The 20,879-nt window shown below is 38.6% G+C and overlaps 1 protein-coding gene and 1 long non-coding RNA gene across 3 annotated transcripts in view; one reads left to right on the top strand and one right to left on the bottom strand.

The window, feature by feature from the left end:
- The window catches only part of Stet (stem cell tumor), a 359,247-nt gene that overhangs the window by 149,494 nt on the left and 188,874 nt on the right, over positions 1–20,879 (bottom strand). The gene's annotated exons all lie outside the window — the stretch shown is intronic.
- Positions 126–20,879, top strand: part of LOC139771682 (uncharacterized) — a 172,889-nt gene continuing 152,135 nt past the window's right edge. For both annotated transcript variants that reach the window (XR_011717955.1, XR_011717954.1), the window contains exons 1-2: positions 126–644; positions 917–975. This is a non-coding gene — a long non-coding RNA (uncharacterized lncRNA). The remainder of the gene's footprint in view (positions 645–916; positions 976–20,879) is intronic.

The raw sequence follows: 20,879 nt of genomic DNA, 5'->3' as shown, positions 1-20,879 counted from the left end.
CAAAGCATCTATTTTGGATATAAAGAGTAAAGAGTGAGAATTATAAATAGTTATTTCATGATATCTACGGACACAATTTTTTGAAAAATACTTATAGAATTGAACGTATTTTGCAAGGTGCTTTAAATTATTCGTCGACTAAAACATAATTTGCTTTTGGTTTTAGATCGATAGAACACAATAAATCGGATCATATACTCCGATTTACTGACAGTGAGCAAACAAACTGCAGTCGCGATTTATCTCGTCGCGCTTCGGGAGTGCCGTACAAGTAAACGGATTAAAAGACTTTTCTTAAGGCTTATTCGATTCATATCTTATTGTTAGTTTAAGCCGGTAGTCGCACTTTCGACTGTATGAGATCTTATTGCCGACTTACTTATCAACTCGAAGTGCAGGCTCATCCGAAATATCAATATATCGCAGGCTTTATAAACGGGAGTGCCGTGTAAAGTATTGCGCGAAAAGTTTTTATTAATAATTAGCTCGCGCGCGTTTATAATTAATCGCGAGTGCTTCTCGGGAGTGTTATGCAAGTGGAAACTGAGGAGGACGTCTGATAACCTGGAAGAAAGAGGCTTGACAAATCTGAGAGGAGGAGGAGGCCTAGGAGAGGCATCGGGCGCCGGCGGAGCAACTTTGCGGTGAGTATTATTTTTTATTTGCATGAAATTGTTCTTTCTTGTTAATTTGGATCTCGTTTGTTTTATTTTTCGAAGATTTAAGAATAATAATTTAAAAAAAATATTTCTAAAGTTTTATAAAAGTTTATTCTTACGTAGATCTTTTTCGGAAATTATGTAATTATTTCAATAAATATTTAAAGAATAAAAAATTGGATACGTGTAATTATTTATTAAAATATTAATTGTTTTATGCACTGCTATAATTTGAATTTTATATTGGTATGTTACAGATCAACGTAGCCAACGTAGCCAACGTAGCAGATAACTCCGCTATGGTGCGCATCAGTTGGTGAGTGATAAATAAATTTTTTTATCATAACAGATCTATGACAATTGCATTAAATGTACATCAAATGTATCTGAACGTATATATATGTCAAATTACAATTAAATTACTAAAATTAGATTAATATTATATCTTCATAGATCCGTTACTTTACAGATATAGAACGACTTCCTCCTTAAATGTACTTTGCTTAATAGACAGGCTAAAATAGATAAAGCTTAAAATTTAATCTTGGAGCATCATTATTCATTGATTTGTGTGTTCGCAAAGATGTGTAATTCAGAGTTTGCAAAATGCAAACTAATGTGATTATTAATATTTATTCAACTAGTATTCATCTTTATATATAAAAAGCGCCAATCGTCATTCTCATCGTTATTCATCTCATCGATACGTTTAATTAAATAATAATTACGAATGCGGACCTTACATTTTTTCTTCTGATTAGTGCGCGTGTAGATTATACTTTTCAAATAAATGTTGAATTTAATGTGCGACATTAAAATGTATTAGAATTAATGTGAAATACGAGAAACATAACGTTCCGCGTATACTTATTAAATATGTTAATATCTCGTGGCGAAAACGAATTGGCAGATGCTCAGCGCTAGTCTGTAGAAAATTCAAAGTTAAGCTGTGCTGAAATCGATATCATTTTAAGAGGAGAACTTAAAGACTCATAATCGGATGAGCATAAAAAGCAAGTTCGCGTAAGCTTGTTTGTGCGTCTATAAAGAAGGGCAGATTCGTCGTCGTGTTCGTGGCGACGTCGGCGACGGCCGACTCCGCTTTGTAAGTAAGTAAATCTTCGACGTGGATTTACGATCCCGCAGGGAGTCGCCCGTGTATCTCGTTCGCCATACCGTGGCGCGGATCGATAGTATCACAGACGGGGCCCCAAGCCTCGTTCTATTAATCTCGATCGTTTGTCCGAAGTTTATCGTCCTCCGCAAAGTACATTTAAGAAGGAAGGTCATCGTTCTATATATGTGCGCTGGAAACCACCCCTTATCGATCGTTTGGACCTTAATTTTAGATAAGTTTTTTTTCTCGTCGCATGAATAGCAGAACGACTTTCTTTATCTGTGACCGGGATAAATTTGTGATAGGATATCAATAATTACTACTAGATTGTCATTCAAGATTTTGATCTCGACTAAATTGAAGTTACAAGAACTAATGATTTCCTGAAAGAACATTGTAAAACTTGAGATATAAATTTTTATTGTTACGTTTCAGAACACTGACATATTGTTAGGAAATTTCTAAATATCGATTATAATTGCACGCAAATTTGTATTCAAATATTACATTAATGTGATAATTAAACATGTCGTTGTCATGACAACGCTAAGATATTAATGTCAGCATTACGTGACCAATTTAACGCTTGCATGAATTTTCCGAGAGAGTCTGTTAGATTAGGATAAATGGCAGTTATTTAGAAAACAACGGCGGAAAATTAACGCCGGTAATTTCACGCATGCTATAGAATCACCGGAATCATACCGATAACTGTCGCTCGCAATAATCATCGAACACGATTGCGATTATTATCCAATAATAGATGCTCGCAATCGCGAAATAGATGCGGTCATCTAACTCGTCGGGAATCGCGCAAATTATCGCGCGTCGAAAGTCGACTTAGCGGTATTTATTAGCATTATCCCGGCGTGCGACAGGATAATGGGTGTAGCGATAATATTTCCAGCTGTACGCCATTTGCGGCATCGCAAATTCGCTGGGACAACAGTTTTGCAATCCAAATCGGTTGACCGTCGACTGTGCCGCGTGTATAACGCGTTCTGCCCCATCCCTCCGTCCATCCTACCCTTCCATCCCGGCCTCCCTCCTCGAGTTTGCATTCGCGCAAACCCCGGCATAATGAAATCCGTGCCATTAGGCCGGACAGTAGGGTAAATTCGTGTTCGCGCAAACGTCGGTTTCCGGCTCGTTCGGCGCGCACGTACTCGAATCGAATCGAATAGAATCGGGATCCTCGACAATGCCCCGCAAAATTCTCTCTAGTCCTGCGTGCGTACATCTATACGGTGCTTGCGAGACAACGAGCGATGTTATTGACTATCTTCTTGGTATCATTGAAATCCCAAACACAAGTATGCCATCTCTCTCTTAAAAGAATCTCTCTCTCTCTCTCTCTCTCTCTCTCTCTCTCTCTCTCTCTCTCTCTCTCTCTCTCTCTCTCTCTCTCTCTCTCTCTCTCTCTCTCTCTCTCTCTCTTTGAAGTTATAATCTTTTCCACTGATTAATTGTACAAATAAATATGTTGACATATTTAATTAAATACATCTGCAATATCTAATTAACTCGTGACAAGTAAACGACTTCGCGCAAACTTGACGTCGTAAATATTTCGGAATATTTAAAATAAAACAGAGATGATTAAATTCGCTATGCCTTCCGAGAAATTCGTTTAGTCGAACACGCAAGAGTTTCTTAAAAATACCTAATGCAATTTTAAGACGGTACTTTTCGTGCACCGCGTATATATTTCGGCTTTTGCAAGACTCGTAGGATAAAATCAGACAGGTAGATAGACAGAGGCACTGTAGGGCGGGGGAGAAGAGGGGATGGAGCATTCTGTGTGCGTTACTATCTATACGAACGTGTGTGCCCGCGCTTACGCTACAGAGCGTAAGGGGCCAAGAGAGGGTAAGAGGCGAACGCTGAGGGTTGCACGCGAGAGTCGGGAAACGGGGTAAAGAGAGGTAAAGAGGGAAGAGGCCGCACGAGCGCGTCGGGGGAATTCGATGCCGGACGATCGAGCAATCCGATGATCGCGTCCTAATCGAATTAAACTCGCCGGTTGTGCCTGTGTTTACGATGGGCTGACTCGTCGGTTTGGATTTGCTACGTTCGCGCGATAATGGCCGCGCGTGCACGGTAGCGGTACTCGCACCATCCTCTGACCGTGGTGATACGTGCGAGCTCCGCGTTCCTCATCGATCCTGGTTGTTATCGCCGAATGGAAAACGTGGGCACTCAAGACCCTACGCGCGCATAGTACACACTGCAATCGTGTCGCAAGTCTTTGGGGTTGTGCATTTCGCGCGAAGGGATGGCCGGAACAATGGCAAGGAATATTTCGATACGTAAATTGGACGACACTTTTATTATACACAATAATTCTCAACGAAATTATATAACTCAACATAGAGTTAATTCTTCTACTAAACTTCTTACATTCTACTTAGATCTTGAGATTTTTGCAAAATTTATATTATGCACATCTCGAAACAAATAAATAAATTTTCGACAAATATTATATTTTTAGGAAATTTAATTTTTTGCCCATAGATACTTAAATATACTTGAATTTTTTATTGCACTAATTTACCGCAGGTATCCAAATTCGATTTAGATCGCGAAAGTTGATTAAAATTTAACTTTTTCTCGCAACGTCAATATATAGATTCCCGTAGATAAAAAGTTTGTTCGGCGAAATCCGAGCCATGCTGCTATTTTTATTTTTCGTAGATAGAAATGTTCCATTTAATTTAAAAACTATATAAAATAAAAAAACTTTTAATTAGTATATTAATGAAATCTAATTTTAATCAAAATTATGCTTATAACGTGATAATAAAAGTTCATTTCTTGTTAGATATTTAATAAAATATAAGATGTATTTAGTTATGTGTATCTCGTTAATGTACGAAACATATTTGGAGATATTTAATTAAATGTAATATATTTTATGTGTCGTATTACATATTAGAGGAAATTAATTTTTCATATTTGTACGTGGCGTATTATAAACAATTCTCCCTGATCCGAATTACGCTCCGCTTTTCACTCATACTTCGTGCTTTCAAAATGTGATATCACTATGGCGAATGAAATTTTCGACATTATTCCGTGTATAAATAAATTCATTCAGATTTATTTGTGTGTTTACAGAAGCTATGCATCATCGTAATGTATCGATTTACTAAAAATTTATTGAGTCGAAGTTAATAACGCGATTATAAAATTGGATGAAATAGATTAGTATGATACATTGATTTTATTATTTTATGGTACACACACACACACACACACACACACACACACAATAATCCATTACATAACACTGCATATTTAAATATTAATTTTTTATCACGCAAGAATTCTACAACTCTACAGATTTGTCTATCGCACAAAAATGTGGTAGACTTCAAATCTCTATATTTCACATTGGATACGATATTTTAAAATTGATATTTAGATCTATATTTTACTATGGTGGTATAAAAAATTGATTATTCGTTGCGCGCGACATATTCCTTCAACGTGCGTAAGGTTGTTCGAACAGATTGCACATTGTACAACGAATATGCGAAACAGTGCTCAATACAAGTGCAACGTAATTTCTTCCGTCGGGTGGAAATTTCGATAAGATGACTGTAGGAGTCAGAAATGGCGGTGGAGGAATGCCTCCGGTAACAGTTAGATTACGGATAGATGCGAAATCGGAGAGCCACTGCAGGGCAGCTCCTGTCGACTCGGTCAAAGTACGAGAGTTTGTATAAAGCCCGCAAGCAAAGCGGATCCGTTTACAGACACTAATTGTAATTTTAAAGCGATCGAATCCGCCAACGATGTACGATGCGGTCGCGTCAGAGAGAACTGCGGTTGCGAGCTTACCCGCGAATGGTCGTCCGTTGTTTAATTAACAATTACGGATTGATATCAATCGATGTGCATTGACGATGTCAGAATTATTTTCCAAGATATTTTAGTGAAGTCATTTTGGAAGAATATCGAGAACCGCGTTGAAAAATTTATTTAGCCAATGTCTATAAATCTTGCAAGAGAGTTTTTCTAAAAATTCTTTATATATGTATCTTAAATATTTGCGGTGAAATTGCCATGTATAGAAATCAACGGTACGTTACAATTTTATATTTTATCGAAATTTTAGATAGCATCAGTAAACATGATAGAAATAAGAAATGAATAACGTTTTTTGTGAGATCGTGTCCGTAAGATATGACCATTTCAACTGCGCAAATTGGAATATTGGCTGTTTTCTCTCATTTTTGGATCATCTGTATTTTCTATGAATTTCTGGTATTTTTATCATCACGTCAATTCGTTTTTTGATATCGCAGTCTGCGTCTTCTTATTCCACGTCGGAAAGTTTTTACGGCGCGATACGCATGATTACCGCAGCGATGATATAAACTTCTCGAACGCAAATGCGAGAGAGACGTTTGCAGCCTCTTAAATTTCGAGGCGCGAAATGCGTGGTCGGTACTTTCGAAGGTTTTAGTCGCTAACATAACGTAGCGGCGGAGCTATAATACAAGATGGCCGTCATCTAACAAAACGGGAGTTCTCTTATAGCTCGTCTCTAGTTTGTAAGTCATATCATTCGCAGTAGGACGCCACGATGAGATGTCAACGGTAGTCAACGTGGGCAACGACATGATGTACGTACGTACTCCGCGAAGGTACGCGGCGTTCATGCAAATAGCGAGACAAACAACAGTCACCGTAAGTTTCGCGAGAAACCACCGCAAGATATCCCCCACCTTCGAAACTTGACAGCCATCAGATAACTCTTAGTTTCTCTTCCAAAATGCGGTATCCATAATTCATGTAGGTAATTAATCAATTTTTGAAATTATAAATTAAAGAATCGTGAAATTACACAAATCTGCTTATTTAAAAAAATTACGAAATTTAGATATACGCCTGTCTCTCTGAAAAATAATTTTTAGAAAATCCTAGCAAAACGTAAAATATTTTCAGAAATTTTCATAAATTATCAAATAGATTTGATAATTTAAATAACGGAGTATTTTTCCAAAAGTATATTTTCCAAATTTTTAGATAGAAGTGATTTCGTTTATTTGTATAGATATATAAATTTATTTCACATATTTATTAATGTATTATATATACGCACATTACTTGTGTGATGATCGGACCATTTGAGAAACTCGACCTTGTCCGATATGCCTATCAATTTGAGTTCTACTCGCATAACATATTCAGAGAAACATAATGCTGTAATGGCAATGACGATACATGCAGACAATACGGTGATAACGGCGTCCACTAAGCCAACTATATTATTCTGCCTATGTTCACATTTTGTATTTCTATTGTATATGAAAGCGGCCAATAACAATTTGGCCGAATTAACTATTATTTGCGCATGGGGGTAATAGTGACGTGTAGAATACGATTCCCACTGCCGTTCGACCGAAATCAGAAATACACGCTTCGTCCGTTTACTATTCCGCTTAAGATGGTTATAGTCATATTGCCCATTGTCGTGCTTAGCTCCTGCAAAGGGCAGTTACCGCTAGACAATGTTACACACTGAGCTTGCAACATTGTGTGCACGTATGTATGTGTGAGCCTGGGTGAATTCGCAGGAATCGTGGAAATCAGATAACTGTTGCAGTTTCGTGAATTTGTCCCCCAAGACTGCTCTACCAAGGTTCGACATTTTTATTTCCTTTAGAATCTCTCTTTTGAAACTTTCGACTAGGAATTGCAGCAATTCGCCGCCGGGATTCATCCATGAAGTTTCGAGGTCAACCATTACGACTCGCTAACCATTTTATGTAATTAGTTAATTTGCGAAGAATATAGTTACATGGAAAATACATTACGAAACTAGATATTATTGCATTAAAAAACATAATAATACGTTAGCAATTTTACATGAGTAAGTAAAATGCGAATTGGACTATATTATTGAGTATCTCAATTGAATTAATAACGATTGATGCTGCAAAAAATATATTTTGAAAAGTATATCGGTGAATTGTTGAAAACCAGTTCAAATAAAACAGTATTACTCTGAGACTATATTCGAGAAATATTCAAAATCCCATTAGTTTATTGAACTTTAAAAAAAGAGCGAAAGCGATTTACATACATCCATACGTTAGAATACTTTTAGCGTTATTTTAGTTCTGTAACATTTGTCCGGGATAATAACTGTCCGCGAAACAAATGCACATCGCCGTGCAATAGTGCTGCGGATTCTACCGGATCCTTGCTTCCGGAGAACCGTTTGCTCCTACTTCGCCCATCTCTTGGCAATTCTTGCGGTTCTTGCTGTGTATGCGTGCATACGCGTATTGCACGCGCCGCAACTTCCGCCCCGTGGAGGAGAAAGAGTAGGACGCGGTGGCGGTGCAGTGGCACGTTGCCGCGGATATATCTACGAGCAATTTCGCCACAAGTGCAGGGACGCTTCACAGTTTTCCTCCGTTGGCTGGTCACGCTCGCGCATGACGCTATATTCGCATTCACCGTCGCGTAATATCACCGCGCGATATTCTAATGCCCGACGCTTGTGAACGTTGCGAAACAGCGCGACACGCTGTCACCGGGTTGCATTATTGCGGCGGAGAAAGTGCGTTCCTTCCTACGATCTTATGATTTTCTCAGAGAATGAGAGTAGCGTTTAAAACAGATTTTACTACTGCATCTGATGAATAACTTGAAAGTCGACTCTTTCTAATAAATTAACATGAGGAAATCTCTTGCATTATTGATATTAAATATTCAAACAAGCTGAGGTTTTATACAATTATCAATTATGATAGAGGATTTTTATTCATTCTTCTATTTTCTCACAACAGTATTTTCCATTTACTTTCGTCGAGAGATAACTTCTTGATCAATTATTTTGCAGGAATTTATATTTACGTACGAAAGAGAGAGCTTTGAATACTCAAAATTATATTTTAATCGTTTTTGATTTTCTAATTTTTCTCCAAATAATCAGACAATATTGTAAATAATTGTAAACACTTGTTTAAATGTACACTTATTAATATCATATTTAAATTGAATAATTTTTGGAGATTTGACTTAGAGATCGCAGGGGAAGGGAGAAGAGGCGAGGAATGCGAAGGGAATCTTTCTCGCGAGGGGATCATATGATGAAGGGGAAACGCGCCGCTATGTTAAATGCAATTTCGTCTGACAGCTTGTTGAAGATGACTCGGTTTTCCGACATCGAGGGGAAATTGTTCGTGGATAACGAAGAAAACGTCGGTGTCACTGCTGTCGGCCGGAAGTTGCGGAATTTCACCGTGCTCGCTTTAAAAATGACAGAATGGCCTGCATGTCGGTCACATATACTTCCAGAGAAGGGTCCCTCCTCCATGAATTCTTCATCGATTCTTTTCTTCACCGTTTTGTAAATGCACTTCCTTTAGAAATGTCGCCACGATAAATAGATGGACAGATAGAGAGATGGGCTTAAAAATAATTCAGTGTAATAAAATTAAAATTAATAAATAACATGAGAATGTTATTTATTTAGATAATACGAAAATATAAAATAATAAAATACAACACATCTTAGAATAATACAATGTCAATGATTGAATAAATCGTACTAGCAACGAACGAAACTCGTCAGATTTATGACGCAAAGTTATATATATATATATAAGCGCTGCGTAACTTCATGCAGAATGCAAAACCCATTCCCAGTGCGGTATAACTCCAAACGTATAAGCGACAACATAACTCGTAAAAATAAAAATTGGTTTATATATCGAATTTGAGCTACCTAGCTTCGAGGCATAAAACTACTTTCCTATTTTCAAAACAAGTACACCATTGTTCCGATCTGTTCTCTATAGGAAAAACTATTTGTCTCTGGCGTGCGGTTGACTTGACAGCGACAAGCAAAATAAGTCGGAAAGAAAAATAAATATCATGAGCATACTCGGTCGAAGATAATGGAAGTTTGCACAAACAATGATAATCATTCGCGAACGTTTCTCTTTTGTGGGAGCAAAAATTTATAAGCTCGTCGGGCGTAAAGGGGGCAAATAGGCGTCTTGTCAAACAAAAGCGAGGGAGAAATCAGTTCGAGGGATAGGAAGAAGTACGAGTTAGATCGCGACGACGATGAAGAACGCTGCGGAATTTACACGCATACGTGCAGGAAGTGGTTTCTGCATGCGCCGCCATATGTAACGCGCTCCGATTTGCATAACGGAGCTTGCTATACCGGAGGTTACTATACTTTAACAACGGCTCTTGCGGAACAGCGCTTCGAGATTCGGTTCAGAGTGTACCGAGAGGATATGCAGATTGTTCTGCCGCGCGCCTTTGTTACCTTCTTCGCAATATCCCTGCTAATGAAGTTTGCGTTAGATTATAATGATAGTATCAAAAAGACAATTTATCACCACTTAACTGTAACGATTTTCTTCCAACTGAAAATGTTTTCGTAAGAGACGGAAGATATTAACGTGCACGCTATCTAAAAATGCGTTCGTCAGGGAATCTGTTATTAAAATGAAAATTAGAGGTTTGGAAAGCTACGTGAAAAATTTCGAATCGTTTTCGTTAAAATTCTCATGCAGAATGACTTTCCACTTCTTATAAAAATAAAACATTGGCAATAATTTTTAAAAAACTTATTTTCGCATATTTATATTTTAAATTTCAAATTATAAGGATAGACACATTTAATAGATTAACTCGTTTATTAACTTTGTTATATGATGTGTAATACATCTCTAATCTTACATTTATTACCACGAGCACGCGTTATACTACACGTAACTAGGTAAACGAGTTCAGAAATCGATCCTCTTATTTCGACAATAAGGGTCCGGAACGAAGTACCGGGTACAATTCAATTTTCGCGTATCGACGCGTGGTGCTCGTGCAAAATTTCGCGGGCCGCTCTCATTTAATTTCAGCTACGGAGAACACGCGCGGTAATTAGGCGGCAGGCGAGTCGGCACCGCGAGCGGAAGAAAAGAGGGGGGGCCTACGTGAAGGTTCGTTTGCGCCTCACGAACGGCAGCGACTACGAGATCCCATCTTCTAACGACGCTCCCTCGCCCCCGCGATGCGTGACCGGGGTCAGGATGGCACCGTTAGAAACCGTTTCCACGGGTGTTCACCCGCTCGTGGAGAACACGTACCGCCGCGAAAATAAGCTTCCGAGTTATAAGTGCCATGGGACGTCGCGCCCATGGAGCTTCGTGCTTCTCTGCTTCGTTGGTGCGATGCGACACGGTACACGATAATACCAAACGGCTGTCGAAACTTTTCATTTGCCGATACTGCCCATTTTCATCACGTAATATTGTTCCTAATATCGTTTCCTAATCGAGAAAGAATAAAATGTGTCTTGTGTTCTTGCACAGCGGCATATCGTAAAAAAAGTATCCGTATGTATGGAGGTATATTCCAAAAAGTTACCCCTGTGAAAATTGCAATTAATTCTTCATTAGCGTGATTACAAGTTTTTACTTGTTTTGGGAATAATATTTATTGAATAAAAGATCTGTTATATGAAATTATTGATACAAAAAAGGTATTAAAAAATATTGCTAAATAATATATTGAGAGACGAGTTGTTAAATAAAAATATATATGTATACATATATATATATATATATATATATATATATATATACACATTATACACACATATACTGTAATATTGTGTGTCGGGGATCAAAGTTGTGCAACAAATATTCAAGCGGCAACGATTTGGAACTGTACTAATACCTCGTTAGTGCGGATTATGGTATTCTGCACCCGGACGCCTGTTTAAAGCGTTTCGGTCTGTCGATATGTCACATAGCCATACAAACTATTCAGGATAAATACATCTAATTGGCGCGATATTCTACCATCACGATTTATTGAGCGTTTACGTTGAAGCGATATCGACCAGTGAGATATCAATAACGTAAATTTAATGTATCTCTCATATATGATAAGAGGAAAAAATATATAATTGGAATTAACATCGTGTTTTAAAGTACATCGAAATTAATTGACCGTGAATTAATCGCAGTAACAGATATTTCTGATTTCCGGACATTTGAACGTTTTATTGCAACGTAATACGGTTTAATACGGCACAAAAATAATAAATAATTATTCGACTTTAGTAAATACAATCATTTTTGCAAGACTAAAGTTGCATTGCTAATATGTAAATATTGTAGAAATAAATTTAAACAAAATCTTACGCGTGTTTAAAATCGAATAAAAAGGCTTTTTAGGGCTTTGTGATAAATCTCGAAATCAGTATTCGTGTGAAACGCGAAGGCGTAGTGATATATTGCAAGGAAACGTGCCGGCAGGCAGACGGACGTTGCAAATTATTTATGACATTCACGAAAACGCGCTGTCAATTTATATCGAAATGTCACAATTGGAATTGACATTATCGCGATACAGTTAAAAAAATATTGGTCCCACGTGCGAGCCACGAGAGAGAATCAAAAACAGAGCGATCATGAATAGAGATCCAAAAAATTATCGTTATCGCATTTGCATTAGCATGCACATGTCACGATTAATTTATTTCCTTTATTTTGATATTCCTATTTTCGATTTTACATTTTATTCCATCTCATTGTTATTTCGATTATATCTCTACTTTATATTTTGGCTCTTCTAACTCATGTATCATTAATTTTATGGAAGATTATAGATTTTCTAGCTGAGATAAAAGTTCTTCGGGAAATTCGCCAACTTATTAAATAACAAATGCTGATGTGAATACTTTTTACTTGTTGTAATGTACTCGAGTATCTTTATGAGGTTGATTAATTTTCTCGTATTTCTATTGTCGCAGAAGTCATTTCATGCGTTAATGACAAGTCAGGTCAACGTTATTCTTCGGTCTCGATCGATCAGCGACGGTTGCCCGGTCTCTCCGTGCCGCCGACAAAGAAAAACATTCGCGGGATATGATAGCGCAATGTCCGTCCGTTCGCCCGCTCGTTACTTGAGCCGCCGAGCCAGAGAGCGAACTGATAATAATAAGGTGCTTTCATAATTGCCGATGTAATTAGAGGGAAAAAAGGCGGAGGTGGAGCGCGCAATGCACTTCCTTCGCAGTCGGTGACGGCTTCGTTCTGGTCGCGCCCAAGTGCGCGCGTTGAAAGAATGCGCTTTTCTCACCGAGAAGGAGCGCATTCAGGAATACGAGTATACGATTGCATTCTCAACAAAACGTTAATTCATTGCAGGCAGAATAATTTAGAGTTTTGCGGAATGTTTTACTTCTTATCTAAATTGTATATATGTAGTAGGAATCACGACGCCTGGAACAGGCAATACAGCTATTGCATTGCATGTTTTACTTCTATCTTTATCTTAATATTCTTAATACTGTCATTCGGACGGGAGACATTCGTTTCTCCTGTGAAGACGTTTCTCTGAGTACAGGCAAATAACGGTAAATATATTAACTGACTAAATCCGCTCACGACCTGCTTTTGCCACGAGCGGGCAAATCTACGAGAGAGAGAGAAACGGGCAAACAAATAAATTACACAGCCCCATGATAGAAAGAGAAAGAGAGAGAGACTGAAATGCCATCGGCGCACATTGCAATTATTTACAGTACTTTACAGTGCGCAGAATTCGTCCGCTTAATTTAATCTTATTTAATTTCTGGAGACGTGCGACTCTTCATTGTATTGTATCAGTGTGCTCTCTGTGCGGGGTACACGATACGATTTATGGTCGTCACTCTCGCAAAACTTTGTGCTGAGTAAACGTTTCTATAACGAGTCTTCGTTTTCCTTCTATGTATGATATATCCGCGATTTCTGTGAAGCACAGTTAGGGAACCGCGATTTTTTTCAATTCTTTTCCGCGAGATTTTATCGATCAACAGCGAAAGAATTCAGAATGCAAGTTTGATTCGTGAGAATCAATCACGTTGATAAAGAGCGTGGACCGTACAGCGAACGGCCCTCGAGAATCGAGAGCGAAGGGGAATACAATTAGGAGAAACGTAATGATAGACTCCTCTGAACGCGCAATTTTGAATACAATAAATTACTATAAGACGCGTATAAAGTCTTCATTATTGCGCACGCGTTGCACTTTAACCATCTCTGTATGTACGAAAGCCATTACTGACAACGGACGTTAATCGTTTTCTCTTTCCCGTCGTAACTTGAATTATCACGGATGATATATCGCGCGAATAATTCAGCCATAATTTCAGAAATAAGATTGCGCGATAGATAGCGATGGAATTCAGAACGCGACGTTAGTTCGTGAGAATGTTGATAAAGGGCATGGAGAGCGAACCGCTCCCAAGAAGGGAGAGAAATTAAGAGAAACGTAATGAGCTTCAATGCGCAATTCCGAATATAATGGATTACTCCACCGTGAGTTCGTGAGAAGTAAGATCTTTGTTATTGTTGTATTTAAAGCGGAATCCTTGAAATAATTTTTCGATAAAAATTTCGACGAAAGATAAGTCCGAGTAAAGCCTTGTGTCCACGATGCTAGAACTGTGTCCGAGTTTCGGTTTAAGCCAATGAAACTGCTACTTTACTGTAAGAGCTGCAAGTTGATTGGCTTAAACCAAAACTCGGACGCAGTTCTAGCATCGTGGACACCGGGCTTAACGTATATATTTAGAAATATATTTCGAGTACTGTCTATATTTAGAAATTATTAGCGGTGCTACGCGAATAATTTAACCCACATTTAAAAAAAATGGATCGAGTGCGATCGATGAGCGGAGAAATTCGAAGCGAGAAGCGGTTATCGGAGAAATACAGAAAAGAGGAAAGTAGTATTTGCCGCTGCTTCCGGCATGGGCAGAGGAAAGGTGCAAAAGATGGGGAAACGGGAAAGTAAAAGAGGATAGAGTGGGATGAGAAGAGAGAAACTCGATGCGCGAATGGAAGCGGCGGTGCAAGCGGGATCGAAAAATGGAAGAGGCCAAAGCGGTCGGATGAAAATTTAATTTCGCCGATCCTGGAGAAGGCCGGTGGGGCACTACGACGGCATTACGGCACTCTCTTCCTCTCCATCCTTCTCCTCTCTCTCTCTCTCTCTTTTCCTCTTTTGCCACGCCGGTAACACACTGACGGCCACGATTTACGAGATTACGGTAACGAGAACACGGTAATATTACGGGGCGATGACGAAATTACCGGTCGTTCGCCCGCTTATCGCCTGAAAACTCGCGCGGAGCGGAAAGGACGAAAATAAAATTTGCGAGCGTTCACGTGATTGACTCTATCTCCACCCGTGTATTCTCGACCGGCCCGCGGAATGAAATTGCATGATGATGAAATTTGCAAGAAATTTAACAATTGCAGTTTTCATTATTGTCGTCACTCGTAAGTCATAGTGAGTTACGAGCGAGCATGATTATCGCGCCACGTTACATTTCTAGCGTCGCTGCGGACATTCTCGTTATTAATTGCGGCCGGACTTAACGGCTTAAGCTGGGCGACTCATAGTTGTCGGAAGATTGGATTGTGGCGAGAAGACCCTCGGTACAGACTGACTGAAATCATGACATAATCGAATTATACGCAAATTCAAAGCGCGAGAAAGGATATTCGTTTTTATATGTGTTTCAAGAAAGTTTCAAGAAATTAAAAGTAAGTGGCTCTCTTTGAAAATCGAAGTAGAAAATGTTATTAAATTAATTAAAAATCAAATAAATCATAAGAGATTGCAAAATGAAGTTTTCTAATGCAATATGTTATAAATAATTTACATTACATACTTGTTTAAATAAAAGCAGAAATAAAAATGTTATTTAAAACATTTTTTATTCATTAATCGATTAAAGAATAATATAATTTCTAAGATATGCAGAACAGTTAAATTTTGATTTTAATACTAGTTGAATTTTTATTCTAGTACGGATTTAAGAAATTATCATAACATTTACCTAGGGTAAATAAGATAATTTGAGAGGGAAATATTGGCTTCTCGATAGAAGTTCCGTATTTACTTAGGACTGTGTAAAAAGTTACGTCCAGTAATAGGATTTTCTGGGCGAGGGCTTCTCGAGCAGTAATCGAAATGCATTTTGCACGTGTATTTCAAACTGATACGCGGTCAACGCATGTTTAAACTACGCTCATAAATTATTATCATTTGTATGCTTATCTAGCTACGCCATAAGTCATAATGAGTTACAGGCCGTACGTATTGCACTACGTCGATAGGCAAGAAATATTCTTATATTAATTCTGTTTTTAATTGCGAATGCATTGATGCTCAAGATGCAACTCATATTGTTATAATTGATATGACATGATGTTTGACATAACATTCTAAGTTAATCTGGTAGAAAATATTTGAGTTTTGTTAATATTAGAAAAGATTTTTGTGTCGAAGAGTTTGTGTTTGCGCAGAACATTAATATATAAATTATTTTTCTAAAAGGACAAATATATTTTTATGAAAATATCTATTATACATAAAAGTACTGTATTATATTATTATTATGTTAGCTCTTTATAATGTAGTCTAAAATTTTGCGTTATTATTTTTATTTTTTTTTATTCTTTCTGTATTATACTATTTTTTCTAATGCGACTTAAATAGATCATTAACAAAATGCGACAAAAATACAAGAAGTATTCTTATGCATTTACCAGTCATATCGAGTTGTAAAAATAAGAACAGCATAAGACAAGCACGCACAAAGACAAATCATAATCATCCATTTTTTAACGTATGACGTAATTTATGAAGTAAATACCGGATATGAGACAAGTTACATGCCAATACGCGTTCCATAATACCGATTTAATCCAAGAAATAAAATGTCCGGGTGGTACAAGTGGATAACCGGCAGTGTGACAGTGAACGCCATAAAGTTTGCGGCATACGAGAAATCCTACCTATTATAGAAGGACATCCACTGAAGGGCCAACGTGGCATAAAAAGTACTGATTAAAAGATAAAAAGAATTGATGGTATTCCGTGCGGTCGGGTTAATGAAAATCGCGTTCGCCGCCACATAGCGGCGGCTAATAGCGTCAAGGTTCAACGATGCGAGGCAAGTATATAGGTCGGTGTAAGGCTGAAAGAAGGCCGGAACATCTGCTCACCTACCGTCGCCGGTTAAACTCGTAGCTCTCGTTTTCCGCTGCGGTCGGCCGCAACAATAATTATTGCTAATAATGGCGGGATGCTTAAACAGAGTTATAGGCTACCTTGGAACGCCACGCTATTTCAGCCGGGTAGATCTGCGAAAAATTACTGATGCTCGCGCGAATGTACGTACGCAATATTTCGTGTTCTAGCTGGAACTTTATTGACATTTCATATGAATTTGCGAATAAATGTTTGATTTTTAACCGCAATATTGTATTGCCTTGAAATTATAATTGTGAGAAATTTGGAGTGTGTATTGTATTGCAATGCATTTATTTTAGTAAAATGAATGCATTAAATTGCCGTCAAATTTTTGTACTTTTTAAATATTAGATAATTTATTATCAATGTTAATCATTAATTTTTCAAATTACTGCAGAAACTGACGAAATTATTTGTGCCAATTTTAATTAATAGATGAATAATAAAATATGCTCGATGTTGAGTATGCATTTTCGATACGTTCGCGATTAATGGAATCTAAGTGAGATGCGTATAGAGAAGAGAAATAAAATGCAAAGAGGAGAAATATATTACCAGAACGCAGACGGTCGTGCGGATCAATCGCGCGTAAAGCGTCTCTTAAAAAATACTTCCACCTGCGCGCAAACTTTCCCTTCTTCTCTTCTTCGCTCTCTACTTTTTTTTATTTCTTTGCGCTACGCGACACACACACACACACATATACCGCCTTGCCGAGCAAAGTTCTGGCGGTCTTCCCTCGCGCCAAAGCCCGTCCACGGGGAAAGAGAGGTATTACCCAGGAACAGGAGCCAAGCTCTCTCACTACGCGTACTTCATTACGACTTAATTCACCTTCGCAAGAAACTCCTCGCGCGGACAACAGGGATCCTTCTTCCCTGTCCCTTGTCCCTGAGGGAGAAAATGCCCAAAGGTAGTCGAATTGAGGGTGTAATTTATTTAAATAAGTTACAGCTAAGAACAAAATATAAATAAGTAATTTATACATTATTTAGATTATTAAATTTTCTTCCAAATGGGACTGTGCACATATTATACATATCTTCTGTATTTAGCGTATAAATTATAGTAGATAATTACTAATTAAATCCCGGTAACGAAAATATACATCGCACTAAATTATTGCACACAGCACAACGTATCGCAAAATAACGGTGATGTTTTTTTAATACAAATATTAATATTAACACATGGGCTGAAGTTTATTTCTTTCGTATTGTTGATAACACGATTCTTTCTGTTTGAATTTCGCGACGGTTGAATTATATTTGCATAGTTCGATGTTGATCCTTCTCATCGCCTTGCGATGAGAAGGATGCAACTCGCGCTGAAACTAAGAAGGAAGAAGCGCAGAAAAAGTGGGCCACCGCGTCGCATTTCCAGAGTGGATTGCTTCTTACGTGTGCGGCGCGCTTGGTCGGAATCTCCTCCGACACGAACGAATGTTGCACATACCCATTCCAATCTGAATAAAAAGAGGGTTGGGCCATGGCAAATTGATTGGTAACCGACCGGGGTAATCCCTATCTTGTACGTAGCCGGATATTAGTAATTTTCGATAAGAAGGATCGGACGCGGCGGAGCTTTGTCCAAGAGATCAAATTGGCGGCAGCCCTAATTGGCAGAGCGGGGACGAAAATAATGGATGATAGGCGGTATATATACGTACAGCGGTAATAAAATTATGTTACATTAGACTGACCTATTATAATGCGAAGTAAACGCCGGTAAAGGGCGTTGAAGTCTAATTGGGCCGGTGCGAAAATAAGGAAAGATAAAAAAGCACGCAAAGAAGGCAAGAAGGTAAAGTAATGCGTGAATCATGAGAATTTACTACTGTAATTATTATACTGAATAACACATTTTTAATGTACAGTCACATATCTTGTGAACTCGACAAAAGATGTTATTCAACAAGTTTAATATGAATACCATTAGCACATAAAAAACATACATTCTAATGAGTCTATAAAATTATAAATTATTGAATTATTTTTGTAAAACTTTTCTAAAACTGCTTCAACGGTTAAATATTTAAGATATTTTTGTATAAGAATACGTTTCTCTCTGGAGAAAGATTTGCACAATGCGACGTTAACGGTGGCAAATATGCGGGCGTTATCTCGATACATTGCTACATTGGAGAGACAGTCAGCAGCGAGACAGCCGGCGTGTAATCCCGCTGTTCTGAATCGTCAGGTTTACGTGCGTTCAGCTGCATCGCGGCTGATATCTTTCCGGGGGTGATAGGGTCGGCGCCAAATGCGCGCCAAGCCACGGTCAAAGTGTAGACGAACTTCGGCGAGACGGACCCCGCGCACCGTGGAAGTTTAGGACTACGAGGTGGTTGCTCGACGGAAGTTGGACAAGTTTGAACGTGCCTGATATCAAGGCAGGCACATAGAGACGCGTAAATTTCAGATGCAGATGCGCACCGCGGCGTAGGGACGACGGCGACGGCGCGGTGACGATGCTCGTGTGCACAACAACGGTTCGCGTTTCGTACTCGCTTCGTACGAGAATAAATGTGCGCTGTATGCGCATAATCCCGCGCATTCAACAACGGTGACCGTCGCTGAAACAACAAACTGGACATTCGCGCGCGGGAATACAATTATCCTCCGCACTAATTTCGTCCTCGGGGAACGGCGCGTACGCCGTTCGTTCGTTCACTCGTTCGTAATGAGTAGGGGAAAACAAATGCAAGCTGTTTTCACAAGAGAAATTAAGGAAATGTCTTGTAAAGAAAAAATAGCTAATTTTTTAAGCGGAAGTACCATTGCCGGGTTTATTCGCGAACGATCGCAGCTCGTAGCACTTTAAACCCGGAAGATATGCGTCTTCCGTTGCGCACGTACAGCTGCAAATCGATTTTGTTCGATATATCTAGACTGAATTACCATTGTTTGCGCATAATTATGGAAGGATAATGCGGCAGCTAATTTAGCTGAGCTAAACTTAATGCTGAAGTTTCGCGTTCTAACAAGCGTTTAATTCCCTCGTCGTCACGTTCGTCAAATCAAAACGGAAGTAACTTTTGCATCAAGCGACGATGTTGCATACTGCAAAAATTGGCAATCGTTTTTCTCGCCGCGGTTCGCAGAGCTGAGACGCGACGTTATAAATATACCATAAAATTATCTCCGCGGAAACTTTACATTTCCGGACAAAATGTGAAACGTAACGCGCACATATGTGCGTCGAGGACGAACGGGCATTGTCTCTTGCTCGCGGAAGAATTTCGCGCCCCACGAGATGTTACGCGCGGAATCATGCGGAACTGACGCGTTTTCGAAGCTACCGAAACGCACCACTTCTTCCCGAGTCGCGAACCGAGAACGAATAGAGAAAGTTTGCGCTCTCGCGTCGAGAGAACGAAAGAAATGACGAGGAAAAAGCGACGAAAATCGTGAAGAATACGATAAACATATGTGCTGAAAAATCGCGAATGTTAAATAAGCGATGTGATAATAATGTCGTATACGTTAACAGAAGGACGCTGCTTAAAAATTACACACTATTTCTACCTATTAGCGGTACTGCAATATTCTTTTAAAGCAAAAAAGATGAAATAACACACAATATTACGTATTTTTATTTTTATTTAAGAAAGAATAATTTAATAAACTAAATTATAATAATAGGATATTTGTATATATCATGTAGAAGTAAAAAAACATACGTAAAATTATTTATTTTAATTATACTGCGAATTATTAATAGAACATTGAGAAGTGCTGAGTAGTTTGGAGATAACGGTAATAATATTTAGGACTATAGAAATCCGTGAGTTTATAACGCGATTTATCAGTTAAAATTGGAACGAATGAGCGTGCGGTTCTCTTGCCTGACGATAATTTTCGGTTACATTTGGCGCTTCCTTTCTGACGAGCAAATCTTCGCGAGGCTTGCGTCTGTACAGTGCTGCGACGTTATTTCAACGATTTCGCGGTTTTCCAGGCTCGGGATTTCAATGGAAGCGGTCCAGCCTCCGTGAATTTTTCTTCGCTTCTCCGTCAGCGCCCGCG

This window comes from Temnothorax nylanderi, unplaced genomic scaffold (assembly GCF_030848795.1).
Source record: "Temnothorax nylanderi isolate EJ_2023f unplaced genomic scaffold, tnyl_v1.0 TNYL_tig0043_pilon, whole genome shotgun sequence".
In the NCBI taxonomy this organism is placed as follows: domain Eukaryota; kingdom Metazoa; phylum Arthropoda; class Insecta; order Hymenoptera; family Formicidae; genus Temnothorax; species Temnothorax nylanderi.
This window is presented reverse-complemented; position numbering and strand designations above follow the sequence as displayed.